The 24980-nt window shown below is 46.5% G+C and overlaps 1 protein-coding gene across 4 annotated transcripts in view; it reads right to left on the bottom strand.

Moving 5' to 3' along the window:
- Nucleotides 1-24980, bottom strand: part of Ntrk3 (neurotrophic receptor tyrosine kinase 3) — a 389370-nt gene that overhangs the window by 199637 nt on the left and 164753 nt on the right. The gene's annotated exons all lie outside the window — the stretch shown is intronic.

The raw sequence follows: 24980 nt of genomic DNA on the forward strand, positions 1-24980 counted from the left end.
CAGGGAGAACTTGACCTGGAGCCTCCGAGGGAGTGCCACTTGGGGATACCTTATTTTGAAATTCTGGCTGTTATGAGAGGACACATTTGTGGAGTTTTCAGCCATCCAGTTTGTAATGATTTGTTATAGCAACCCCAAAACAAGAATGGATGTAAGTTTTTCAAACTGCCAGGAAAGGTGTAAGCACTAGTTCATTTTCCACTCCTACAGCCTGCTGAGGTAGGTTCTGTTATTGTCCCATTTTACAGGTGAGAACATTAAGTTTCATGGAGGTTGAGTAGTTTGCGCATGAAGCACCTGCAGGACCGCCACGCAGGTCTGTCCAGCTTCTGTGCTCTTAGCTCCTATGCTGCCACGCTTCTCAGTCCACTGCAGTGGGACTCAATGTCCAGATCAAGAAAGGCTGGAGAAGACAGAATCTAGGATTCTTAAAGAAGAGCCTAAGCCTAGTTGGGGGTCTCTGGCTGCTGAGGCCCTTGTCCCATTCCTGATTCTGTGAAAATTCTTGACTTTGAGATTCAAGGTCCCCTCACCCAACACACACACACAAAGGACTAAAGTGAACATCACCACACAGTTTCCTGAGAGCTGAAGGCAAGGAATCACAAATAGGAATACTTTTAGACAGTGTAGAGACCTCATCTTGCTTTTCTTCATCCAAAGCTTTGCACAGCATCAAGCACACACCTTATGCTTGAAAACAGGTTTTTGTATTGAATCCAGGAGGTTTGAAAACTGACTAAAAACTATCCCCACTACATGTCAGCAGTGGCCTTGAATTCTCCAAGCACTGACTCAAGCTCCATCTGATTGCATTTCCTCTGACATTATAGAGAGAAGCTAGCAATCATCCTGGCTTCTCACTACTGATAAGGAGCTAACCCTGCACTAAAGCCTAGTTCCTCCAGTTTGGTCCCTTATCCTTTGTCCACTGGATCAGTGTCCTGTCCACCAGTGTGACTCTATCACCAGGAGAAAAAAATCATAATAAATCTGCAGTAATCATAGCTTTGGGCTCTCTAGCAGAAAACTTTCTGTTCAGTTCACTTTCCAGTTCAAAGGAGTTTAAAATTAAAGTCAAAAGTAAGCAAGGTGGAACACTGGGAAGCCCATATGGTCTCTGTCCCTAAATCAGGTGGCTTGAGGCTCTGCCTGGTGACCAGATGGTGGCTAATAAGGGCTGCCCATTCTCTGGGACATCCTCCCCCTTGTCTGAGTGGAGGGAGGTATGTCCCAGACGGCCAGGATTGGGCAGACACCCCAGAATGTCACTGCAGCAGGACCTACACCCCCACCAGATACCATCTGGACGTCTATCCTCTTGATTTTTATTCCCATGAATCCTCTGGGGACAAGTCCAGCTACAGACTTGATGAGCCAAATTCCTATTGGAAAAGTTCTCCTTGGAACTATTCCCCATAATTTTATGGAAACCTCTCTTGTCTACAAACAGGTCAGGAATTTTAATTCAATGGAAGATCTGCACCCCTTGTTCTCTATTGAATTCCATGTGAAACTCTCAGATACGGGAGCTTTAGGATGTGGTATATTTTTCCCCTGGACCCCTTCATGCCTGATCCTCTTTATGCCTCATGAGTCACATCATAATTTTTGTCAAACAAAGAGAGAAAGACCCTGATTTAGAGAGGGAAGTTGACTTTGCCAAAATATTGTACAGTCAGGGCTAAGCCCTGGGAAGCACATCTGGGCCTTATGACATTTTAGATAATGCCATAGCAACTAAATCATGGGTAGAAGGCAGAATTCCTGATATGAAAGCAACAACTACCTGGGTTTTTTCCTCCCCTGTGGAGAGAAAACTGCAGCTTGGCTTTTTCGCAGAAACTATTCGAATGTCAAAATCCTTGAAGGCCAAGACCATGCATGTTGTTCCGAGGCTCCATAGCCTCTAACTTAACCTAGAACCAGCCTATAATGATGCAAGATATTTAACTGGCACTTATGGGACACTGATGGGCACCATCAAAGTTCCTCCTCACTGACAGTGGGCATCAGTGATGCCCTTTTGTCTGGGAAGGGCAAGCGGGATGTACAGACAGGATCACTATTTAGGACAAAAGGCACCCCTAACAATTGCAAACACCCTTCCTACTCAATCCTTTCAAAAATTGACTGAAGGTGCATAGAGAGATGGACACATAGTCCTACCTTCCTAGCTCACAGCCCTCTCCTCCCCATTCTGTATGTCTTTGGAAAATTCTGCAGCCAACTAGCACAGTCAGGAACACTTGTCCAACAAAACTACAAAGGCTTCCCAGTATTTTCCTAGCTGGACAGGGAAGAGAAAGACAGAAACCAGGGATGGGAGAAGAAGTGTGTGTAAGTGGCTGCCTGCCCCAAGTTCACCCCAGCTAGCCATAACCCTATCTGGCTACCTATAGGCACAGCCTTGGCCAATTCCATTTTTAACCACAATAGAGGCACAGTCATCAGAGGTGAGAACAATGTCACGCTGGAGTGGATTTTTTCTCTCTGTGGTTATGATATGAAACTTCACCCTCCCAACATATACCCACACTCTTGTTCGGGAGACTGCTTAACCTGCGTCTGCTGGGTATGAGGACACAGCCCTCCTTTCTGAGTGTTCACCTATAGGATGAACCTCACTCAGAAGGTAAGCTGGAAGGGACTGATGCTCATTCTCCTTTCCAATGAGCCTATTGGCTCCTGGGGACTCCACTCAGCCTTCCACATCCCTGAGTCAGCTTAAAACACACCCCACCACACTCCTTCTCCATTTCCCACCCGGTTCCCAGCCCCATTCACAGAATCATCCGTGTGTCCTCCTCACATCCTCCTCCCAGTACGCAGCATGGCGTCTGGAAATTTGCAGGCCGCCTACGGATTTCAGGCCTTCGCTTGGATCAACTCCATCAAATGTGTAGCACTGGAGGGTTCAGTCCCGTTCAACACAGCCCCTTGGAGTCGCACGGACTCCTACACATCATTTTCATTTCACTTCCTCCATATTATTCTACTATCTGTGAAGCCTATATATTTATCTATAAAGCCTCCCATTGAGCATAGCTCCCTACAATAATTATCTATGGTTTCCATGTATTTATCTCTGGTATCTATTTAGATAGAGTATCTACCATCCCTCCCAGATCTATTTTCATGTCTCTCTCTGTCTATAGTATTTATCTCTATTTTAACATGACTGCCTTTCCTTTTTTTTTTTTTTTTTAACCCTCAAACTGGGACAGTTCCCCAGGGGGATGGGTTTTGCCTGCAGTTAAGAGCACGATGTGATTCTACACGTGCTCAGCAGCTCAATTCGTGATGGGTCAGAATAGCAGTGCTTGTTCAGCAGAAAGGCAGGGACTTGGGAAAGCCGAGAGGGCAGAGAGCATGCAGAGGGGGCTGGAGGCTCTCCAGAGACCTCACTGGGTGAGTCCATGCAGGAGAAGGACAGCAGGAAAGAAAAGGGCAAGGCTGGGGTAATCTGGAGGCACATTCTGGATTCAAATCCCATCTCAATCTCTTATTTAAATTCTTAGTCTTACTTTTCTCTTCCATAAAATGAGAATCCTGTAAGTCCCTAATTCAGAGTATAGGGGTCAAGATGAAGTGAAAAGTCCTTGACCTTGGGCTTCACAGAGAACAAGTACCCACCAATGAAAAGGCCCATGCTTATCACTATTGTCATCATCCCACTGTAGGAACTTGTACAGTCATTTTTACAGACTTGCCATCTTGCAGGCTGAGACAGTCTTAGCTTAAACACTTATGATATATGCATTCCAAGCTTAGAAATACAGTAAATAATGATAAATGTTTAGCCAATGAAGATATCAACCTGGATTCTCCTTTCCAGTGACGATGAGAGAACAATATTGATGTTTGTATTGAAAGGAATTCTGCAAGTACCCAGACTGAGCAGATTCAAGGTCAGCCATGTAGACAAGATATTTAGCTAAGAGTTAAAAAGTGGAGATACAGGGATTAAGAGGGATAGAGAGGACCTGGAACAGCAACTGGTGGTGGGGGAGGTGTCAAGAGGAGTTGATTCCTATCCCAAATCAGTGGGGGTTCCTCTGGGGGTCTACAAGCTGATCCTGCAGTGGGACCACTAAGCATGGATCCAGGGCTGTCCTGCTCAGCAGCTCAGGAGTTAGAAAAGAAAAACACACAATGGAGATCAGCAGGGCGGGGACTGGGGCTGTCAAAGAAGTGCAAGTGGGTGGGGAATCTAGGGCTCTCAGGAGACGCCCCTGAATGGCTACAATGGGGTTGGTCTGAATGGTAAGGCAAATGGAGCCAAGAGCACCAGGGGTCACAGGGCTGATAGACTAGAGGTCAAGGTAGGTGCAAACAGAAGGTTCAGCAAGAAGAAGGGAGGGAGAGAGGTAGAAAAGTCTGGATCACAGAGAAGTCCCAAGCCACAGGACAAGCCAAGGAGGAGCTATTGTATGACTAGAATGGAAGTGAAGGTCCCTGGTGTAGAAGAGGTCAGGGACTGAGGCAGATGAGGAATGTCCAGGGTCATCAGCATGACCTCAGCTGTCGAAATTTCAGTCCTGCTTTCAAGTTCTGCAGCAAAAGTGTGAGGCTCTAGACAGTCCTTGCATTATTAAGAACTCCACCCTAATGCCCTCTGGATAAATGCTACTTGCTTTCTCAGTCCAAGATGGCATCACAGTGTGAGAAGTTGTCTGGAAGGAGGCTGTTCGAGCTCATATGAGGTAGAGCACCCCAAATACCTGTGATTCTTACTCCAAACCCAACCGAGCATAAGTTTCCCCAGAGGGGCAAAAAATTAAAAGGTGCTAAGCAAGAGTACCAGACCGGTGGCATGCCAACCTCTGGGATTTCAATGACGACTAAGTGGTGTCAGAGGAATGAGGTAAGGGTGGAGGCCGAGTGTAGGCAGAACTAGCCTGGTACCTCCAGAAGAAGCATGCTCCTTGGAGCACAATGTCAGTGGAGAAGTGGCAAGGAGCAGGACACCGCCCCTCAGGATCCAGAGATGGCCAGGTCCATGCTAACAGGGCTAGAGACAGACGGGGCCACGACATGGAGGAAGTTGGCACAAAATAGGCAGGATTTTGCTTCCAAACTGCCAGATGCCAGCTACAGCTTTCCATCTGCCTCTCCTCATCCTCCCCTTTAGTGTGTCCCTGTTTACATGGTACACATCCAAATACATTTGCTGACCTCACAGAGGGGGGCTGGCTTAGTGAAAAGGCCAGAATCCTCAGCACTCAAACAGCTCAGAAATGCAAGGTGCCTTTCCTTGGCACTTATCACACCCAGGAAGTCAGCATTCACAGGCCACTGTTGGGATTCTAGAGAGATCGCAGAAAAATCTGGGATGCCATAGCAAGAGCTATATTTGCTACTGCAGAACATGTCACAGCCTTAGCTGCCACCAACCCAGCTTGTAGCTTTTTCTGCCTGCTCTCTGCTTCCTTCCTCTCTCCATCCTTTCCCGCTACCCTGTGATGAAGGCCATCAGTAGGAAAAATGAGACCACACTGGTGAATTCAATAGAAAACTAGCCTCTGTGGGGCACTGCGGCAGCTGTGGATGCTGTGTCTGGCCATCCAGTTACATGCAGGATCGTCGCAGGGTGAGAGACGCAGAGAAACATGACGAGGAATGGAAAGACAGAACACTGGTGTTGCTCTCCTCAGAGCAGCCCATGTCTAGAGGAGCCTTTGAATTCAGATGGCAAAAAAAATCAGCCCTAATTCTTTCTTCCTGTGATTCTCTGCTCCTTCCATCCTAACTCCCATTCCTATGCCCACTGCCCATTCCTCCCCTTCACCCCCATACCTCCCCCAGTCCCAAGAAACACAAGCCCAGCCACTTGCCCACACAAATGTTCAGTTGAGGTCTTCAGCAAGAGCCCAAGCCGGGGCTACAGCAAAATGCCTCCTCTGGTCCTGAACTAGAAGTCAATAAATGATGGCTGTTATGGTTTGGAGGTGTCCCCCAAAAGCTCACGTGTGAGTCAGTACAAGAAGGTTTGGAAGAGAAATGATCAGATTATAACCTTAACATAATCTGTGCATTGATCCCTGATGGGATTAACTGAGTGGTAACTGAAGGCAGGTGGGGTGTGGCTAGAGGAAGTGGTTAATTGGGGTCATGGCTCTGGGGTGTATATTTTGTATCTGGAGAGTGGAGTCTCTCTCTTTGCTTTCTGATCACCATGTGAGCCACTTCCCACCACCATACTCTTCCACGATGATCTGCCTCAACTTGAGCCCTGAGGAATGGAGCCGGCCTTCTATGGACTAAGACCTCTGAAACCGTGAACCCCCAAATAAACTTTTCCTTCTCTAAAATTGTTCTGGTCAGATCCTTTTAGTCACAACAGGAAAAAAAAAATCCAACTAAAACAATAGTCTTTGCAACCAAGGGTAAGGTCCCCAAACCAGCACACATGAAGAAAAACTGTAACTAAAAGCTCAGAGAGAAAAGGAACACAAGAGGACGAGGAACATGAGGAGGAAGATATCTAATCCTTTAGCAGAAAAATAGATAAATAAAGATTATTAGGGAATAAATTAAAGATACAGAGAGAGACATCAGCCTGGGCCTGGCAGGGTTTTTTTCTCTTGCTGCAGTAATGATCTGATTAGCGTTCAGTCCAACTGCATTCTTCAGGTCCTCAGTCATCCTCGTGGAGTCTCAACTGCCTCTGGGAGAAGATGGATGGCAGTCTTGCAAGAGGTGGCTCCGATTAAGTCGCAGAGCAATGAGCTGGGGATTGCACACGCCTCTGTGCACCTGAGGCCCTGGACTCTCACCTGATCCTAGCAGAGATGGCCAGGGGGTGGTGCTTTCCTCCTGACTGATTCTGCAGGGAGCAGCCTGCCTGGGAGGCCTCTCTCTACCTTGCTTCCCTGCTGCCTGAGCACATGATGCTGGTGAAATCGAGGGAGCCACAGTGCCCACTGCCTAGAAGATCCCAACTTGTCCTTTTCTGCCTGAATTTCTTTCCCAGTTTGTCCATCTAAGCTGAGCAAGGCCACAACGATGGGGAGGTGCTATGGCTGGGCACCACACTGCCCGATCTTATGAACATATTCTCAATCTAAGAAGCACCCTATGTGGCAAAGTGTAATTATTCCCATATTATAGATAGAAAAGCTAAAATTGGGTGTTGTGGTTTGGATATGAGAGATCCCCCAAAACTCCTGTGTTAATGCAGGAATAGTCAGAGGTAAAATGATTAGATTATAAGAATTGCAACCTGATCAGTCCATCCGAGTTTGAGAGGGATAACTTGGTGTTAACTGTTGGCAGGTGGGGAACAGGGGAGGAGGTGGGTCTCTGGGGCGTGCCCTGGAAGGGTGCATCTTTCCTGCAGCCCTTTTTCCTTGCTCTCTCTCAGCTTCCTGGATGCACTAAGTGGAGCAGCACTCTCCCACCATGATGTTCTGCCTCACCTCAGTCCCAGAACAATGAAGTCAGCCAACCGTGGACTGAATCTTTGAAACCTTAAACACAAAATAAAATTTTCCTCCTCTAAGTCCAGTATTTTGAATCACAACAAACAAAAATTGATTAACATACCCAGAGAGACTCCAAGTCACATAGCTAGAAAGGGCTGATGCTCCCAAGAAAGCAGATTGGCTAGCTACGCCAGATCACTGGGATTGTGCTAGAGGCAGGAATTAGCTGGCCCACTTGCGATTCTTGCCTTCGTCTTTTCTCTTCTAAAAGGCTGCCTTCTTCTATCTCTGCCCAGCTTTTGGGTCCTGCTTCTTGTACCTTGGGTCTCCGGAGCCCCTGCCCTGACAAAGTAGCTCTGTCCACGAAGAATCCTAGAGAATTCTTCCTGCAGACCCCAGGTCACACCAACTATCCTCCTCACACTCTCCGCAGGGCTCTTAGAAGTTCCCAAAGGAAGCAATCCTGAGCAGCCCAGCTCAGGTCTGCTTTTGATTTTCTCTGGATCCGTTACAATGCGGGACACTGAAAGGCAGGAACAATTTACTGGTGAGGTGGGTGGGGAATCCATTCTCCCAAGTCTTGCACCAGGCTGAAACTGGCATTTTACTTACTTTCTGTTGTTGATTTTCGTTTTCTGATTTTAGTTACACTTAGACAAGGCAGCCAAAAGCTCCAGGTCACGTAGAAATAAACATTCTATTCTTATTGTTACACAATTAATGCATGATTTGACGAGACACAATTTGTTTGGAAAATTTGAGGAAGTGGTAGTGAGAGGGCAGAAGTGCTCTTAAAAGCTAAGAGACTTGTTGGCCTGGCTTTTGGGGAGGGATGAAGAGACTGCCAGGATGGAAGGATGAAGAGTGGGAGTGGGGAGTCCTCACAGGAAGTGAGCAGGAAGCCATAAAAGGGCAAATTCAGACCCGTGCATGTTCTGTTTCCTGGTCACTTCAAAACAGCTGCCAGTCAAAATGGCTCATGTTTAGAGGACAAGAAATTAAAAAAAAAAAAAAAAAAAAACTTCATTAAACACTACCTTTGGTTTATTGAATCCTCACAACAACTGGTTTCCATTTAACAGATGAGTAAACTGAGGCTCAAGGAGCTTCAGTTCACAGAGATCTGGCAGATCCCAGAGCCATCTTTGGTATAAAGACACCAATAGTTCTCAAAACTCTGGTTCCCAGCCAGGTGTGGTAGCACACACCTATAAGTTCAAAGCCAGCCTCAGCAAAAAGCGAGGGTGCTAAGCAACTCAGTGAGACCTTGTCTCTAAATAAAATAAAAATGGGGCTGGGGATGTAGCTCAGGGGCCGAGTGCCCCTGAGTTCGATCCCAGGTACCCCACCTCCCACCTCCCCCCAAAAAACAACTGTGGTTCCCCGACCAACAGTGTCAGCGTCAACTTGTTGAAAAGTCAAATTCTCAGTCTCCATCCTCCTCTATCCCTACTAAATCAGAAGCTCTGGGGTTGGAGCTCTGCAATCTATATTTTAACAAGCCCTCCTTGTCCTGACGTGGATAATTTTCAAGGACACTCAGCTGACAGACAAGTGAACCCAACCTAAAACTGTGATTCTCGGACTGTGATCCCCCAGAGCGCAGCATCAGCATCACCTGACAACTAGTTAGAAACACAAGTCTTGGACCCCACCCCAGATCTGCAGGATCCCACTTAGGGGGTGGGGCCCAGCAGCAGGTATTGTAATGAGCCCTCTGGGTGATTCAGAGGCACACTAAATTTGGACAGTCATTCGCGGTTTTACTTTCTGCTGTCTGTTAGACTGGAAGGAGAGGGCAGAATCAGCAAAGAAACACTGAGCACTTTCTAGTGGATCATTAACAGACACCCTTGGCCTGCTCAAGTGCAAAATGATAGGATTCTGTCACCAATTAACAAGCGACAGAAATTAAAATTTTCAATTTGTTATCTTTGTATGAAGTACAAGTGAGAAGAGGTGAGAGAGAGAAAAATCTGAAGATATAAAAACTTAGGGCAGGGTCCAGAGTGCTCAAAAGGGGAAACAGAGAGGCCCAGCATGATGGCAAGAGGGCAACACTCACGTGGAAACATGAGGAGGGAGGGAAGCAGAAGCCTTCAGTGTTTTTCTTTTTTTTCCTTTCTGATGATTCTTATTCCAAAGGTAACATGAATTAACTAGTGGAAGACATGTAGGCTTAAGTAAATTCACCAAAGGACAACTATTAGAAGAAACGCCATTGTCTCTTGTGGATATGAAGCTGGGACCAGCCTCTGATGAGCACTGATCGTGTGTCAAACACAGCAGAGCATGCTTTACATGCACCGTTGGACCTGGTTCTCATAATAACCCCACCTGCCCATTTTATAGAATATGAAACAGAGGCTCAGAGAGACTCAGTATCTCTTGGTGTGGTTTTGGATATCCTAAGCTTGGGATTCTGCAGATCTGGAGTAGGGTCCAAGACTTGTGTTTGAGAATCCATGAATGCTCAAATCCCTTTTACAAAATGGCTTAATATTTACATACAACGTACAGAATCCTCCCCTATACTTCAAGTCATTTCTAGATGACTTGTAATATCTAGTACAGTGTAAATGTTCTATGAATTGTGCTGTATTGATTAGGAAATAATGACATGGGGAAAAGTCTATATATGTTCAGTACAGATGTGATTAAAAAAATATATATATATATATTCTCCAGCCACACTTGGTTGAATCCATGGATATGGAGGACCAGCTGTATTTCATTCAAAACCTCAAAGCTGGGAGCAGAAGTAATATCCACTCTGGTATTGCTGCCAGAAAGAGCCAAGTGACCTCCGGTCCCACTCCATCCATTAGGATGTCTGTGATGAGAGAAGCGTTTGGCCCTGTCCAATATGGTAGCCACTTGCCACATGTGGTTACTGAGTCCTCGAAATGTGGATAGTGCTACAGAGAAGCTGGTTTTCACGTTTTACTTGATGTTAATTAATTTAAGTATCCACACATGGCTGGTGGCCATTGCCCTGGGGAGTGCAGCCCAAGACCTCTGGTGAGTCTCTATCTCTGGTCTTCAGGCTGATCCTTGCTCTCTGAAGGACCAAAGCTCTGAGAGCAGAGCAGACAGCATTCCAGCCCAGGCCCTAGTCATGGAACAGGGCATCAGCCTGACCCAGCATCCGCTTTTCAGTAAATAACATCAATGGTCATGCATGATCTGGCTTTCCTGGAGCTTGGTCAAAGAAAATCTCTCTTTTCCTGGGGCCTCCATGTTCGACTATCAACTAGAGAAATTTGTCTTTTTTTAAACTTTTTTAAAAAATAAGTGCATTATAATTATCCAAAATAGTGGGATTCATTGTTACATATTTGTACATGCACACATTAGTCTGGTCAGTTTCATTCCCCCCTCCCCTCCTCCTCATCCCCTTTTTCTATTCTAACAGTCTTCCTTTTATTGAGAAATTCATCTTGACATAAAAGTTCCCCAGGATTAGAGTTGGTGGAGCCACTCAGAAAGCAAATCTTCAACAGTGGTATGACCTTAAACAAGGTTTGGAGTTCTCACAGCCTCCCACCGTTTTCCCACCTGTAAAATGGGAATAAAATACTTACTTTCGATAGTATTGGAATTAAATGAGCTGATGTATGATGTAGGGTACCCCCTACATCTCCTGACACTTTTTCTCCCCTCACCCCATATCCCACTCTGATCTGAACCCCTCCCACCTCTCAGTGAGTTCTTCTAACTATAGGCATATTTTTTTCCTACTGAGAGGCATGCTACCACTGAGCTACAACCCCCCAGTTCTTTTTACTTTATTATTTTTTTAAATTTTGAGACAGCATCTGACTAGGTGGCTAAGACTGGCCTTGAACATGCTATCCTCCTGCCTCAGCCTCTAGAGTCCCTGGGATTACAGCCTTGTGCCATCACACCCAGCTGAACTATTTATAGTTTAGAAAGCACCTCACATCTCTGGCTTGAGCAATATCTCCCCAAACCAAAGCTAGAACTAATGTTTGGAATCCCCAAGCAGACTGGACAATCACCTGCAGCCAAGCATGCACCACTCAGCGGCTTGTCACTTGGGTGTCCCAGTGACCAGCACACTGAAGCTTGTGTGTGTGTGTGTGTGTGTGTGTGTGTGTGTTCCTGGGGATTGAACCTAGGGGAGCTCTACCACTGAGGTACATCATATCCCAGCCCCTTTTATTTTTTACTTTAAGACAGAGTCTTACCAAGTTTCTAAGGCTGGCCTTGAACTAGTAATCCTCCTTCCCTAGCCTCCCAAGCTGCTGAGATTATAGGGGTGCGCCATGGTGCCCAGCTCACATGGGCTCCTTTGTGTTGGGGCTGCACTGAGGCCACCCTAGAACCCTCACTGCCATCCACTGGAGCAACAACTCTATTCTCATAATGCTGGCCCCTGTCCAGCCGACTCCACAGCTAAGACGTCTAAAATCAAATTAATTTTGCCTTCACCAGTATGATTGTCAATAAAAAGTTATTATTCAGTCAGTAGATGTCTTAATTACCCAAATGTCAAGTCCTGTCACTTCCATTAGCAGCATAATGGCCCTAATAGAAAGTGCCCTGAAAAAACTCCAGGAGAATCCTGGGTCCTGCTCTGTCCCTAAAGAGGACCCCACCAGAGCCACCTCACAACCACCATTCCACATTCCCTTCTTTTAAGTCCCCCAAAGGGGAAAGTCTCCCTCTTTCCTGAAAAGCATCCTGTGAACCCCAACATTTCCTCTATACATCCAGAATTTCTCTTGATGATTTGAAAATGGTAGATATTGGTTGCAGACAGTGAAAGACTGTGTAAGTACCATCTTGGGGGGTGAGGTTTGCATGAGAATCCCAATTTCGCTACTTCTTGACCAAATTATTCAGTCTCAATTTCCTTACCTACAAAATAATGATGGTCATACTTATATGAGGTAATATAGGTGAAGCAATTAGGTCAAAGGTCATACACACTCAGCTTCCAATGTATGACACGTTCTAGTTTTGCTGGTGGTTGTGTGATCGTTGTTATTTAGGAACATCACGGAGTCGAGTCAGTGGGATTTCCTCCAACCAGGTCTCTCCCAACTCCACACTCTATCTTCCATTTGTCTACCACACCATGCAAGGCTTCTTTTACTTCATCCATCTGTGGCTTCATTCATTCAATTAATATTTATCTGTTGGATACCTGACACATGCCAAAAACTGCCCTCATGCTGGGGATGCCTGAAGAAAATAGACAGGGTCCTTGTCCTCGTGAAACTTACAGGGGAGGGGACCTGGATATTTATCAGATAAGCATACACCCACCCAAATACACATTTAAAATTGTGACAAGCCAGGCATGGTGGTGCACACCTGTGATCCCAGCTCCTTGAGAGACTGAGGCAAGAGGATGGCAAGTTTGAAACCAGCCTTGGCAAACTAGTGAGACCCTGCCTCAAAATAAGAAGAGCTGGGGATGTTGCTCACTGGTAAAGCTCAGCCTCCAGGGCCAAGACCAAAAAATAATAAATAAGACAAAATTGTGACAAATGCAATGGAGAAAGGGCAGCAGTAGAATGAGAGACTCATGGAGGACCTAACAATCCAGTAAAGTCAGGGAATCACAGGTTTTAACACTTTTGAGGATAAAATTGTGTTTCACTAAGTGAACTTTAAGTCGCTGGAGGGAAGGCACAGAACCAGTTCCAAGATCTAGCAGTTTCCAGCTAAGATTGGATGTTTACTAAAAGTTAATTGAAGTGCATTAATGAAGGAATGGGTGTCTGGGTACATATAATTTTTCTACTAGAGCTCTAGATACTAAACCTGCCCTGGCTTCCAGCCCCCACCTCCTATACCTGCTTCTGTTCACCAGGGTTTTGTTCTTATTCTCTCTGCTTGTCAGCATCATCTTGGCTCCACCCCAACATTACATCTGGAACCAGGAACTGCATGCCGTGGGAATGCCTCCTGGGTTGCCATTTCTTTCCCTAAAACCCTTGCAGAGCCAATGTTTTCCCCTCTACCCTCCAGCCCTACCTCCCCCACCCCTACCCTCCTTGGAAACCACCCCCACTCCAACCAAGAAGAGTTTAAAAATGGAAAGCTGAGTGTAAATCGTCACCTTGAGAAGCCAGATGCCTTGGAGACGTGAGTACCTTCTCTTTGGAAGGTCATTCATGCCTGAGTCATTTTTCTGGCTACATTAGACTGCAACACCTCAGGCCAAGAAGGAGGACCTGTCTCCTAGTGAGCTAAACACAGTAGGGGCGCTCAACAAATCATAAATACCAATGGGGATGAGGCAGTAACCGAAGAGACTGAGAAACATGCTCTACAAACTTTCTCCTGTGTTGGGACCTGCCTGGGAGCTGGGAGGCAGCTTCATTTTCAGCCTGGGTCTTGAGGTAGCCTAGAACTAAAGCCCTAGCTGGGCTGTCACACAGGTCAAGACTTTATCCTGTTGATTAAAAGCAGTTGGGTCTCCTTCTCAGACATGTAGAACTTGGAAACTCGGGCACCAAAAACCACACAGCACAGACTACCGGAGACAGATCAGCGTGAGCTACACAGACATCACTTCTAGGGGAATCTCAGATGGTTCCCTAATGGAGTCCCACGGGCCTCATGGGCTGCAGGGGACCAAACCGCAGTTCCCAGTGGTTTGGAAAAGCAACAAGAAGAGCAGTCTCCGAGCCCAGGGCTACACCTCCAGAAACAAACAGGTTCAGGGGTAAAACGGGAGCTCAGATCTGCAAGGTTCTTGACCATGTCATGACCTTGAACAGGTGGGCCTATCAACATCTCTGATCCTTGGCTTTATCCTTTTCCCATGGGGCTCTGGGACTGTTGCCAGCATTGACCCTCCACTGTAGGTTCTGGGGCTAGAGGGTAGCAACACAGCAAGACCCCGCACTCAGGAACATAGCAGATAAATAAATATCTGGCAGGTCATAATGAGTGTCACAACGACAAATAAAGCAGGGTTGGGGAAAGCGAGGTCAGAGAAGGTCTCTGTCACAGGGATCAGCATGGAGCAGATCTTCAATGTACACGGGAGCCTTTTCCCAGACCCACCTGCCAGCAGCCACAGGTACTGAAGAAGGAGTGGACCACCAGGATGGCTCCTGCTTCCCAAAGCTTAGGAGACAAATGGGTACAGAGAGAAACTGGGGAGAAATGGCAAGTAGCTCAAGTCCCCAACAAACCCTGTCTCTGGGCCACTGGCAGTCACATTCTCTCAGCTCAAGGACTAGAAAGAGAGCTAGCTAACATAGGTGTAGGGCCAACTGATAGGGGTGATTAAAAGCAAGAAAATTACAGTACAAGGCCCTCAAAGAACTTCATTGTGTTTAATAACAGAAGAAATGTGCATTTAGTGGACTGGCCCTGTCATCCACCAAGTCCCACTTACATGAATTGACAAAAGTCTATAAGAAAATTTGAGTGAAAGCAATGAATTATCAATAATGAAAAATTGGAAACAACTTCAATTTCAAACAATTAATTTGCATTACATTTCTAACTTGAAAATAGATGAATGGATTAAAAATGTGGCATATATACACAATGGAATAAAATAGTCAGCAATGAAAGAGAATAAAATCATGGCATTTGCAGGTAAATGGATGGCGTTGGAGGAGATAATGCTAAATTAACCAATCCCAAAAAACCAAATGACAAATGTTTTGATATAAGGAGGCTGATTCATAGTAGGGTAGGGAGAGGGAGCATGGGAAGAATAGATGAACTCTAGATAGAACAGAAGGGTGGGAGGGGAAGGGAGGGGACATGGGGTTATAAATGATGATGGAATGTGATGATCATTATTATCCAAAGTACAGGTATAAAGACACAAATTGGTATGAATATACTTTGTATACAACTGGAGATATGAAAAATTGTCATTCTTGTAATAAGAATTGTAATGCATTCTGCTGTCATATATTAATAATTTAAAAAGAAAATGGCAAAAGAAAAGCACAAAGAAGAAAATAAAAATCCCCCCATATTCTCCATTCCTAGAAATAACCATAATTAAATGGCTAGCAAATATCTTGCCTATCTTTTTCCTATGTACCTATATGAATTTCTTGTTGTCAATATAAAACAGAGATCATATTGAATATACTGAATTACAGTCTCACTTTTTCTATGTAGCAAAAAATACTGTTAATATTTCTCATGCCACTAAATATTGGCAGGTCTTAATGTTTTCATGGTGTTTCATTACTTGAATGAACCATGATTTATATAACAGATTCCTTATTGTTGGGCATTTAAGTCATTTCCAATTTTCCATCATTACAAATAGGGCTTCAAAACAGGACCTTGCACATGAACTTTTGTGACCATCTCTGATTATTTCCTTAAGGTAAAAGAGATGCCAAAATGTGGAATTGCTGAGTCAAAAAGAATATCCGTTTTTAAAGTTTTTGAAAAATACTGTCAAACAGCCCTCCAGAAAAGTTGTACTAATTTACTCCCCTAGAGCAGAGGAATGAGAGCCTCCATTTCTCTACATTTAAACCATTGCGTATTTTTATTTTTGTCAATTTAATAGGGGAAACAGAATCTTGTAACTGATTTAATTAGTGTTTCTTTGATCCTTACTTAAGCAGAACAAATTTCCATATGTTTATTAGCCATTTTACCCTTTTTTTTTTTTTAATAATTCTGGGACTTGCTTGTTCCTGTCTTTTGTTTATCTTCTTCATGCTTGAATTTTTTTTGAGCATTTATTAGATTCCCAAAGGCAATTTACAAGGAAAAACTACTCCAAAAGCCACCATGGACCTTGAGGACCTAGCATCACTTACAGAAAGTCCCAACAGGGTTGACTAAACCCCATAATAACTTGGCTCTTCTAACCTCACAGCCAAAGGACCCCAGACCAGTTAAGGGAGGGGCTGAGACCCAGAGCCAGCAAGACAGAAACCAGTTCCTGGCCTAGCTTTCATCCGCAGGAAACAGCAGTAGGTTGGGAAAATACAATGGAGCTGGGAGATTCAATATGGCAGAAATCTGGCATCTCCGTCAGAAAAAGAAGCAAGTGGGCACACACAGGTGCAGCTGGCTCTGTTGGTCTAGCCAGTTGAGTCCAAAAGAAATTGCCTCTCATGAATGACAGTGTTGGTGCTGGGGAGATTAAGTCCCAGAGAGTCGCTGTGCATAGTTTTCCCTGCCCTAGCACTAGAGAGGCTGGGATGAATTAACCAAGAAGGGGCTTTTGAAGCGGAGCTATGCTGAGTTCACTTTTAGCGCTGATTGGCAAAGGGCAGCTGCTTGGGATGGAATGAAAACTACTTTCCAAAAGATTGTTGAAATCTCCCTCCTACACAAGCATGCCTGGCCTGGCTGAGGTTCAGGCCTGCACATAAAAACCCCAGAAATGAGACAGAATACCTATGGTCTGGATGCCATGGCTGGTTGGCGCTCAGGCCCCCCAGAAGAGAAGAGAAGGGTAGGATGTCCCAAACCTGCTAGACAACCGGGAAGCAGCCCAACAGAGCACCCCTGTCCCCATCAGGGTCTTGGAACAATGCAAACAACGGCCAATGCTTTGTCCAGCCCACATTCCTCAATCCAGCCCACTGATTGTGTTTCCCAACCAGTGCCCAGACACACTAGCCTGACTAGGTTAATTCCATCTCTTCCAGCCACCCTCAACAGCCTGCAGCATGTTCAGCCCCTTTCTGGAAGCCTGGAGGCTGGATGTAGACATTCCATCCTCATCTCCAATATGCCAAGTCCCTCTGAATCATACAGGATGCAGGGATGCAGGCCTAGGTGATTGCTCTGTTGGAAAGAAATACCTGAGGCAGGTATTTCACATGCCCACCTAGTCCTCCTTATTCTAGGGCCCCAGCAAAGCTCCATCCACCACCCTACTCTGCTTTCTACCTATCTGATGAGGTTGAGGCTATTCAGTCAGAACCTACTCAGGTACCCTCAGCTTTACTATGGTCCTCGAAGTCACCAGAGCCCTGCTTTGAGGAGAAGACACTGCTTTTCCTTTCCAGGGCTGACTTTTCCCATGCCTTGCTCCATCTAGGCTCTGCCTCGTTCCAACAATCTCCATGCCCAGACTTTCAATGACTGTGCTAAAGGCTCTGCCCAAAGAGGAAATGATAATTTGATAATTTTTTCTCTTTTGCTTTTTAGTGAACAGATTATGTGCATATAATTAAGAGCATCAAGAGCTCTGATCTGAAGTGCACAGCTCAAGAAATATTTTATACATGTGCAGTACATACCTGTGTCACCACTTGGGTAATAGGTCAGCACATATCCAGTGCCCAGGAAAGTCTTGTTACTTCCCCACCCGATCATTACCATAATAACCACTATTTGACATCCATCAACACTGATTATTTCTGCTTATTTCTGAACTGGAATCACATCACATGGTCTCCTTGGTGTCTGGCTTCTTTCTGTCAACATTATATCCATGAACTACTTACTAGTTTTGCTGTTGGAACCAAAGGCTGAAGAATTTAGTGAGTCCTACTTTAGAATACTGCTTGTGCTTCCAAGAGACCTACAGATGGGGAAGGAGGGGAAATGGAAGTGGGGGTCTTGGTGGGGTGCAATGTGTCTACCTCTTAACTCATCTGATAAAGCCCTTCATCTGCTTACACGGGGGGGGGGGCTTCCATTAAACTTTCTCTTGCTCAAAGTGTTCTAAGTCAAAACCACAGTAACTCCATTTTAGAAGCTGTTCAGGGACTCTCTAAGCGTGCTGTGTTTCTCTGCTTCTTGGTCAAAAGTTGAGAAGAAAGGATAACAACAGCTAGGCCAATTCACTTTGGGATGTCTGGAAGATGCCAGGTGGGGAAAGTTGATCCTCCTTCCATCATCCTGATTCCCATGATGGGAATAGAAACCTCTCCAGCTCTGCTTTCCCCTCACAGCAAGATTGATATCTAGGAGATCCCAAACCAAAGCTGCCAACCCACTGGCCCACTGCCATGGCCTGCCCCAGCCACCAGGGGGTGGTATTCTAACCGCCATGCTTGAATAACTAGACATTTGTGTTGCCTGGAAGGTTAAGACAAGATAGGTCCAGATGGCATGGTTCATAGTCTAAAAGGAGTGGACAGAATATTCCACGTGTCAATGGGGCTCATGTCAATTTCTCTCCCCCATCCCTACAGGTTGGAGACCTTTGTGGGAGTTAGATGCTAGCCTGCTTTCCCCCTTTTGAAGGCACTGGGGAAATCTGTGAGGATAATTCAATCAAGAGCAAAAGGACTTCAGGCTCAAGAAGTAAAAGAAACAAACCTAGGACTTTCGGTACAGTCCTTGGCTCTAAGCCCTATCAGTTGGGGAGGGGTCCCCGGGGAAGGGAGGTAGGCAAGGCTCCCTGACCACTCCACAGCCTCTGATTCTGTCTCAGACCCTGGCAGAGACAGACACACATTTTGACAAACACTCTTCCCCCTAATTTCGAAGCCCCTGTGGACTGCAAGGGAAATTTAATCCATATGTCCCTGATTCATTTATACTTAACTCATCAGCATGTTGTTTTGTGAGTGCTGTTTCGTGTCCAAGTGTCTTTTTCAATGCTCTTTAAAACCCCAAGTTTTTTCTTCGAAACAGGAAATCAACTGTGCCAAGAGAAAAGGAGCTTGAGCCCTCAGAGGTTCATACTGGGTTCAAAGCTCCTGCTTCCCAAGAGACCCCAACCAACTGGAAGAGTACCCATGCTCCGTCACTGCCCTGCACCCCGGCGGGGGAGACAAGTCCTAAGAGCAGCCAATGCCGACTGTAGAAGCCTGTAGGAAGAGCAGGGTCGGGCTGCCTCAGAGCAAAATCATTCTCCTATTCACAGCCAGGGCCCTGCTCCTCAGAGACCGTGGCGGAGGCCTACAGGCTGCAGGAGGGAGAGAAACCAGGCCAGGAGTTCACTCTGCTTTAGTAGAAGCTGCTTCTTTACTCAAACAGAATTACCACAAGTAGGTTTCTCTGGAAATGACCCCGGGCCCCTGGTCTGAGCTCAGCTGCGGGCTGTGGCAAGGGCCCTGGAGTGGGAACTTGGAAGGGCCACACCAGATGGGATGGAGACCCTGTTCTAGACTCGCCGTTCCTCTCCCCCACTGCCCTCACCTTATTGACTTTTCTCTGCAGCTCCACATCCACAAACTTGTCCCTCCGCCCTCTGGCCCTGTGAAACTAAAGGTTATTAAGGTGACAGAAAATGAGTGGGTCCCTGTCTTTAATCCATCTTTACTTGCAGACAACTCTACCGTCCCAACACAGCTGAGAAGGACATCCTGGGGACCTGTGGACAGCCACGTCCTCTCCTTGACATCGGGAATACAGAATCCTAGTGTATCCGTGCTTCAGTGTGAGTGCCCATGCAGTTCACATGCACTGCACGGTTCCGATAACCTGTATTTCAGGCACCGACAATCTCTGATGGCTTCCCTAGAGAGGACACAACCTCAGTGAGGCACAACAGCTATGGCTAAGACAAGCCCTGATCCACTCCTCTCCCCACGGAGAACAGGCTTGAAGTCCAGCACCATGGCCATGAACTTGGAAGGATGAGGGATGGGCTTTCAGAGGCCGGAACCCCATACCCTCTGGCCAGGAAGCACACTGCAGTGTGTTGGAGCACACAATCACCCAGTGAGTACTGCCCTCCCCCCTCCCCCACCCCACTTCAGGCTTGGCTGAGTGACTTTCACTGAAATTCAAGAGACGTGACATTGAAAGCTCCAAGCCAAGGCATTAAGAGACACACATACTTCTGCACATCCTCTCGAACCCGTGCCATCTGCCACAAGAAAAATATACCCCTTCAGAGATTGGGATTGTGGCTCAGTGGTAGAGTGCTTGAGGTACTGGGTTCGATCCTTAGCACCACATAAAATGTAAAATAAAGATATTGTGTCCACCTAAAACTAAAAAAATAAATATTAAAAAAAAAAAGAAAAAATAAACCCCTTCAACTGGGACCTCGGATTGAGGAACATGGAACAAAACAGGACCTAAGGCACAGAGCTGGAGCCAACTCTGCCGAGCCCAGCTGGAATTGGCCAGATCCAGCCAACCCACAGGCCTGGGAACAAGAACTAAATGCTTGTTGGAAGTAATCAAGTTGGGAAAGGGTTTTGTTACCAAGCACCATGCAGCGATAGCTGAGGAAGAGAGGTGATTCTAATGTCAATAAGCCGACTTAAGGCCATCGTCACACCCCAATTAATCTCTGCCTTCCTACAGACCAGCCAGGTTGTGTGCTCAATAGATGGTTATGGAATGAAGCTTGTAAGTTATGTGAGACATCGGCAAAGAGAATGACGGCACACAATGTCACGGAGATGATGACAAGAGCAGAGTGAGCCAAGGGGCATCCAGGCACTTCAGTTTGAGGGGAATAGCCAACCGCAACAAAGAGCAGAGTGCAGGAGTGGGACAAGGCCGGCTGGGAAGGCTTCATGGATGGGATTGATCTCTGACGCCTGAGTCCTGAAAGATAAGCAAGATGCTCCATGAGGAAAGCTCCGCCAATAAACCACACTATTCTAAATCTTCAGAGCCTCTGTCCAGTTTTACCACTGCAGATCTCACACTTGACGGCTCCATCACTTTTTCATGTGTTCAAAGGGCTTTTACTGAGCACCAACTATATGCCAGACAATGCCATCCAATTCACTAGTCACTAGCTACATGCAACTGTGGAGCACTTGAAATGTGGCACGTCTAAACTGAGATGTGCCGTAATTATAAAATCACGCTGGATTTCAAAGACGATATGAGGAAATGGGGATTTAAAATATCTCATTGATTTTTAAGATCGACAACATGTCGGTCGAAGTGATAATATTTTGGATACACTGAGTTAAATAAACGATTTCATTAAAATTCACCTCATCTATTTCTTTTAATATTTTAAAAATATGGCTACTAGAAAATGTGAAAGCGCACGTGGGGCTCTCATTACATCCCTGCTCAACAGCAAGGTGCTGGACTCTGGGTCTAAATGTGGCTGCACACTAGAATGTCCTGGGGATCTTTTAAACAATCTAGAGCCCAGGCTGTACCACAGATGAAGGAAACAGGAATCTCTAGGGGCGGGGTCAGTGTTTTTTGGAGCACACCCCCTACTCCCCCACCCCAGGGGCAGAGGAGGAGCTCAGGAGACATGTTCTAGCCAGGGGCAGGGAAAGATTCAGCCCCTCTGCAGTCTGGCAGGGAAGCAGACAGGGAGATGTGCCCACTCAGAAGGCAACTAAGGTCATCAGGAAGGTGGCATTGGGTCCCCAGGGGCAGACAGCAATCCTCCACCTCTCTGCCACGCCTGGGTCTTCAGAGGGAAGTCAGAGGACAGGATCATCTTCCTCTTTCTTGCCTGGGGCAGTTAGGGGGGCTGATGACCCCAGTCTCTGTTCTCCTCTTATTGACCCTTGCCCAGCTCTGGGCCTAGTGCACCACTGCGAGAGCAGCTCCTCCAGGAGGGGCCCGAGCAGGAGTGGTGGCCTCCTCCCAGGCTCTGCCTTCCCGACTCGGAAACCTGACGTGGGTCCCTTAACCTCTCCTACCTGACGGACCCCTCACACAAACACATACCCGCCAGAAAATGGTCGCATCCCTTTATTAGGTCACAGAGGGGTTTCTAGGAATAGAACACACACACACACACACGCACACACACACTCATCTAAATATTAACTGGCTGTGACAAGGGGGTAATGAAACAATGAGCGGCTCACAGCAAGCTCCCCAGAGGCCACGTGGGCACCCAGGGAGTCAGAAAATGGACTGTGTGTGTGTGAAGTGCAAGTGGGTTCTGCAGAGTAAACCAGGTTCCCAGTGAAAACAGGGCATCAGGGCTCCACAGGGGACTGCAGCCAGGGGCTCCCCTCCTACAGCCCTAAGGTGGCGGTCAGTGGGGGTGGTGGGGGCCTGCTGCCAGGTCTTACCCTCCTTGCATTTTGCCCCCACTGGGTCCCTCCTGCTGGAGGCACAGCCAAGAAATAAGTCTCTGCTGTCACTTGGCCTGTGGATTCTGGTTCTTCCGGCTCCTGGCCACGGAAAGTGTCCTGGGAAGTGGGGGCAGGCGTAGGAGCCCAGGAGCCCAGGTGACACTGGGGCTTTCCTCCAGGAGGCAAAGGGGTGGGTGCGACCACTGAAGGATGCTCCGTCCACCAACCATGGGAGCTTCTCAGAGAGACCCCATCAGCACCCGCTCCCAGGGAGGCGGGGACACAGAGCCGCAGGAGACATTCATCACTTACAGGCGTAGACCATGTTGAACACTCAAATCACAGGCTTTCAATATTTCCAGGTGATTGTGTAAACCAGGACTTCATAGAGCTGTTTAAAAAATATCTGTGCTGAGCTATGAGACTGGGAAAAGTCATGGAACCTTCTGGGCCTTGGTTTCCTCAACAGAAAAAAAGGGTAAAATAAAACTAACTACCCCCAGTGGCTTGGGAGGCTGAGGTAGGAGGATCACGAGTTCAAAGCCAGTCTCAACAACAGCGAGGCACTAAGTAACTCAGTGTGACCCTTCCTCTAAATCAAATTCAAAATAGGGCTGGGGATGTGGCTCAGTGGTCAAGTGCCCCTGAGTTCAATCCCTGGTACCAAAAAAAAAAAAAAAAAAGTACGTACGTACATGAGGGGGTTGTGGTCAGTGAACCAGCAAAATGCTCAGCCCAATGGCCAACTTGAAAATACGAGCCCCTGAGTGTCATATGGTGACAACAGCAGTTATAGTAACAACATGAAGAAATAACTTCAGAGAGTTGTTTTTCCTCTGTGCCCTTGCAGTCGGCCCTGGGCCCCAGAGTAAGAAGCAAGGAGCACAGTCACAGTAAGATTGCACACCAGGCAGAGCGATGCACACCTGTAATCCCCAGGACTTGGGAGGCCAAGCAGGAGGATCATGAGTTGGAAGCCATCCTCAACAACTTAGCAAGACCCTCCCTCAGAGTAAAATTTTAAAAGCGCTGGGGATAAGCTCAGAGGTAGAGTGTCCCTGAGTTCAATCCTTAGCACACACACCAAAAAAAATTAAGAATATATTAATAGTAAGAGTAGTAAGAGCAAGAGAATGTAGCAATGTTAATGCAACATAATGTTAATTTATGAAATATTATACACATAGCAGTATACTATAAAAATATAATAAAGTGGTAAAAATAAAAGGAATATGGTAGTAATAACAATTATTATTATTAAATCTGAGGAGCATGGAAGCCACCAGGCCAAGTGTGGGCTGCGGAACTCACTGGCACCCTACGGGAGCTAGTATTTGTTATTCAAGGGGCTAATGCACATGGCTACAGTCTTGGAAGACCTGTGGCAAAGAATTGTTAAGAACGCAGGTATTACATGGTTACTTCCTGACTGCCCCACTCTCTAGCTGTGTGACTCTGAATAGGTTACTTAACTTCTCTGAACTTCAGTGCCTTTGTGAATAAAATAGAGCTAAATATATTATTGCTCTTAGAGCCATGCTGAGTATCCTGTGGGGAGATCTGTACTCAGTGCTGAGCATGGTTTCCAGTAGAGCTGAGAAGAGCAGCTGACTAGTTTCGTCCCCTTAGTCATCATCATCATCATCATCATAAGCCACCAAAGCTGCTGGAGCCCTGGCTAGGGGCTGAGTGACATCTAAGCCGTTCTTAGTGTGGCATGACGGAGGGAAGACGTGTCTGGAGACCAATGAGCCTGCATTCAAATTTCTCCCCACCACTTCCTCGCTACCTGCCTGGAGGCCAGTCTCCCAACCTTCCAGGGCCTCAGCTCTGTTATCTGCAAAATAGCTTAACCACCAAGAGCCTTAAAAATGCACGCTGCTTAACCCAATCACCCCATTTCTAGAAATCTAGCCCAGGGACACAATCAGAGATGTACATGGAGATTTATGTACAATGACTTCCATCGGCACATTTTAAATATAGGAAATCACTGAAATGCCTAACAGAGGAGATTAACTACACTATGGCACATCCAGAGGAGGCAATACTGCTCAACCATTAAAAAAAAACGTGCTGTCAAAGACTATTTAAAGACTTGGGGGAAACGTTCAGGGCATATTGTTAATAGGCAAAAATGCTTTACAAACCTAGCTGGGTCACCATTAGCCTTAGGGTGCCTGAACCTAGCTGGGTCACCATTAGCCTTAGAGTACCTGAACCTACCTGGGTCACCATTAGCCTTAGGGCATCTGGGGGGAATCCAAAAAGACACTCCCTCCCAGGGACACTGTCTCTCCACTGCACTTCCAGCCTCTACTCCCTGCCCTTGAGCAGGGCACGACCTGAAGGAACAGACCCAGCAGACCTACCTGTCCCACCCTGGCCCCCTGTGGGCTTTAAAGTGGCCCCTTCTAAAAACAAGCCAGTCCAGGCCCCTCCTCTGGGTTACACCCTCCACAGGCCCCCCACTCCTTCAGAATGGCTATCAGAGGTCTAGAAGGCCCTGTGAACGTCCTCTTAGCCTGGCCCCATAGAAGCTCACTGATTTCACCTTCTACAACCCTCCCTCATCCTGCATTCCAGCCACACTGTCCTCCTTGCTGTTATTTCAGTATGCCGGGCACAATCCTACCTCAGGGCCTTTGCACTG

Source organism: Marmota monax, unplaced genomic scaffold (genome assembly GCF_021218885.2).
Source record: "Marmota monax isolate L192 unplaced genomic scaffold, Marmota_monax_Labrador192_F-V1.1 WCK01_AAM20220418_F8-fsc00005, whole genome shotgun sequence".
Lineage (NCBI taxonomy): Eukaryota > Metazoa > Chordata > Mammalia > Rodentia > Sciuridae > Marmota > Marmota monax.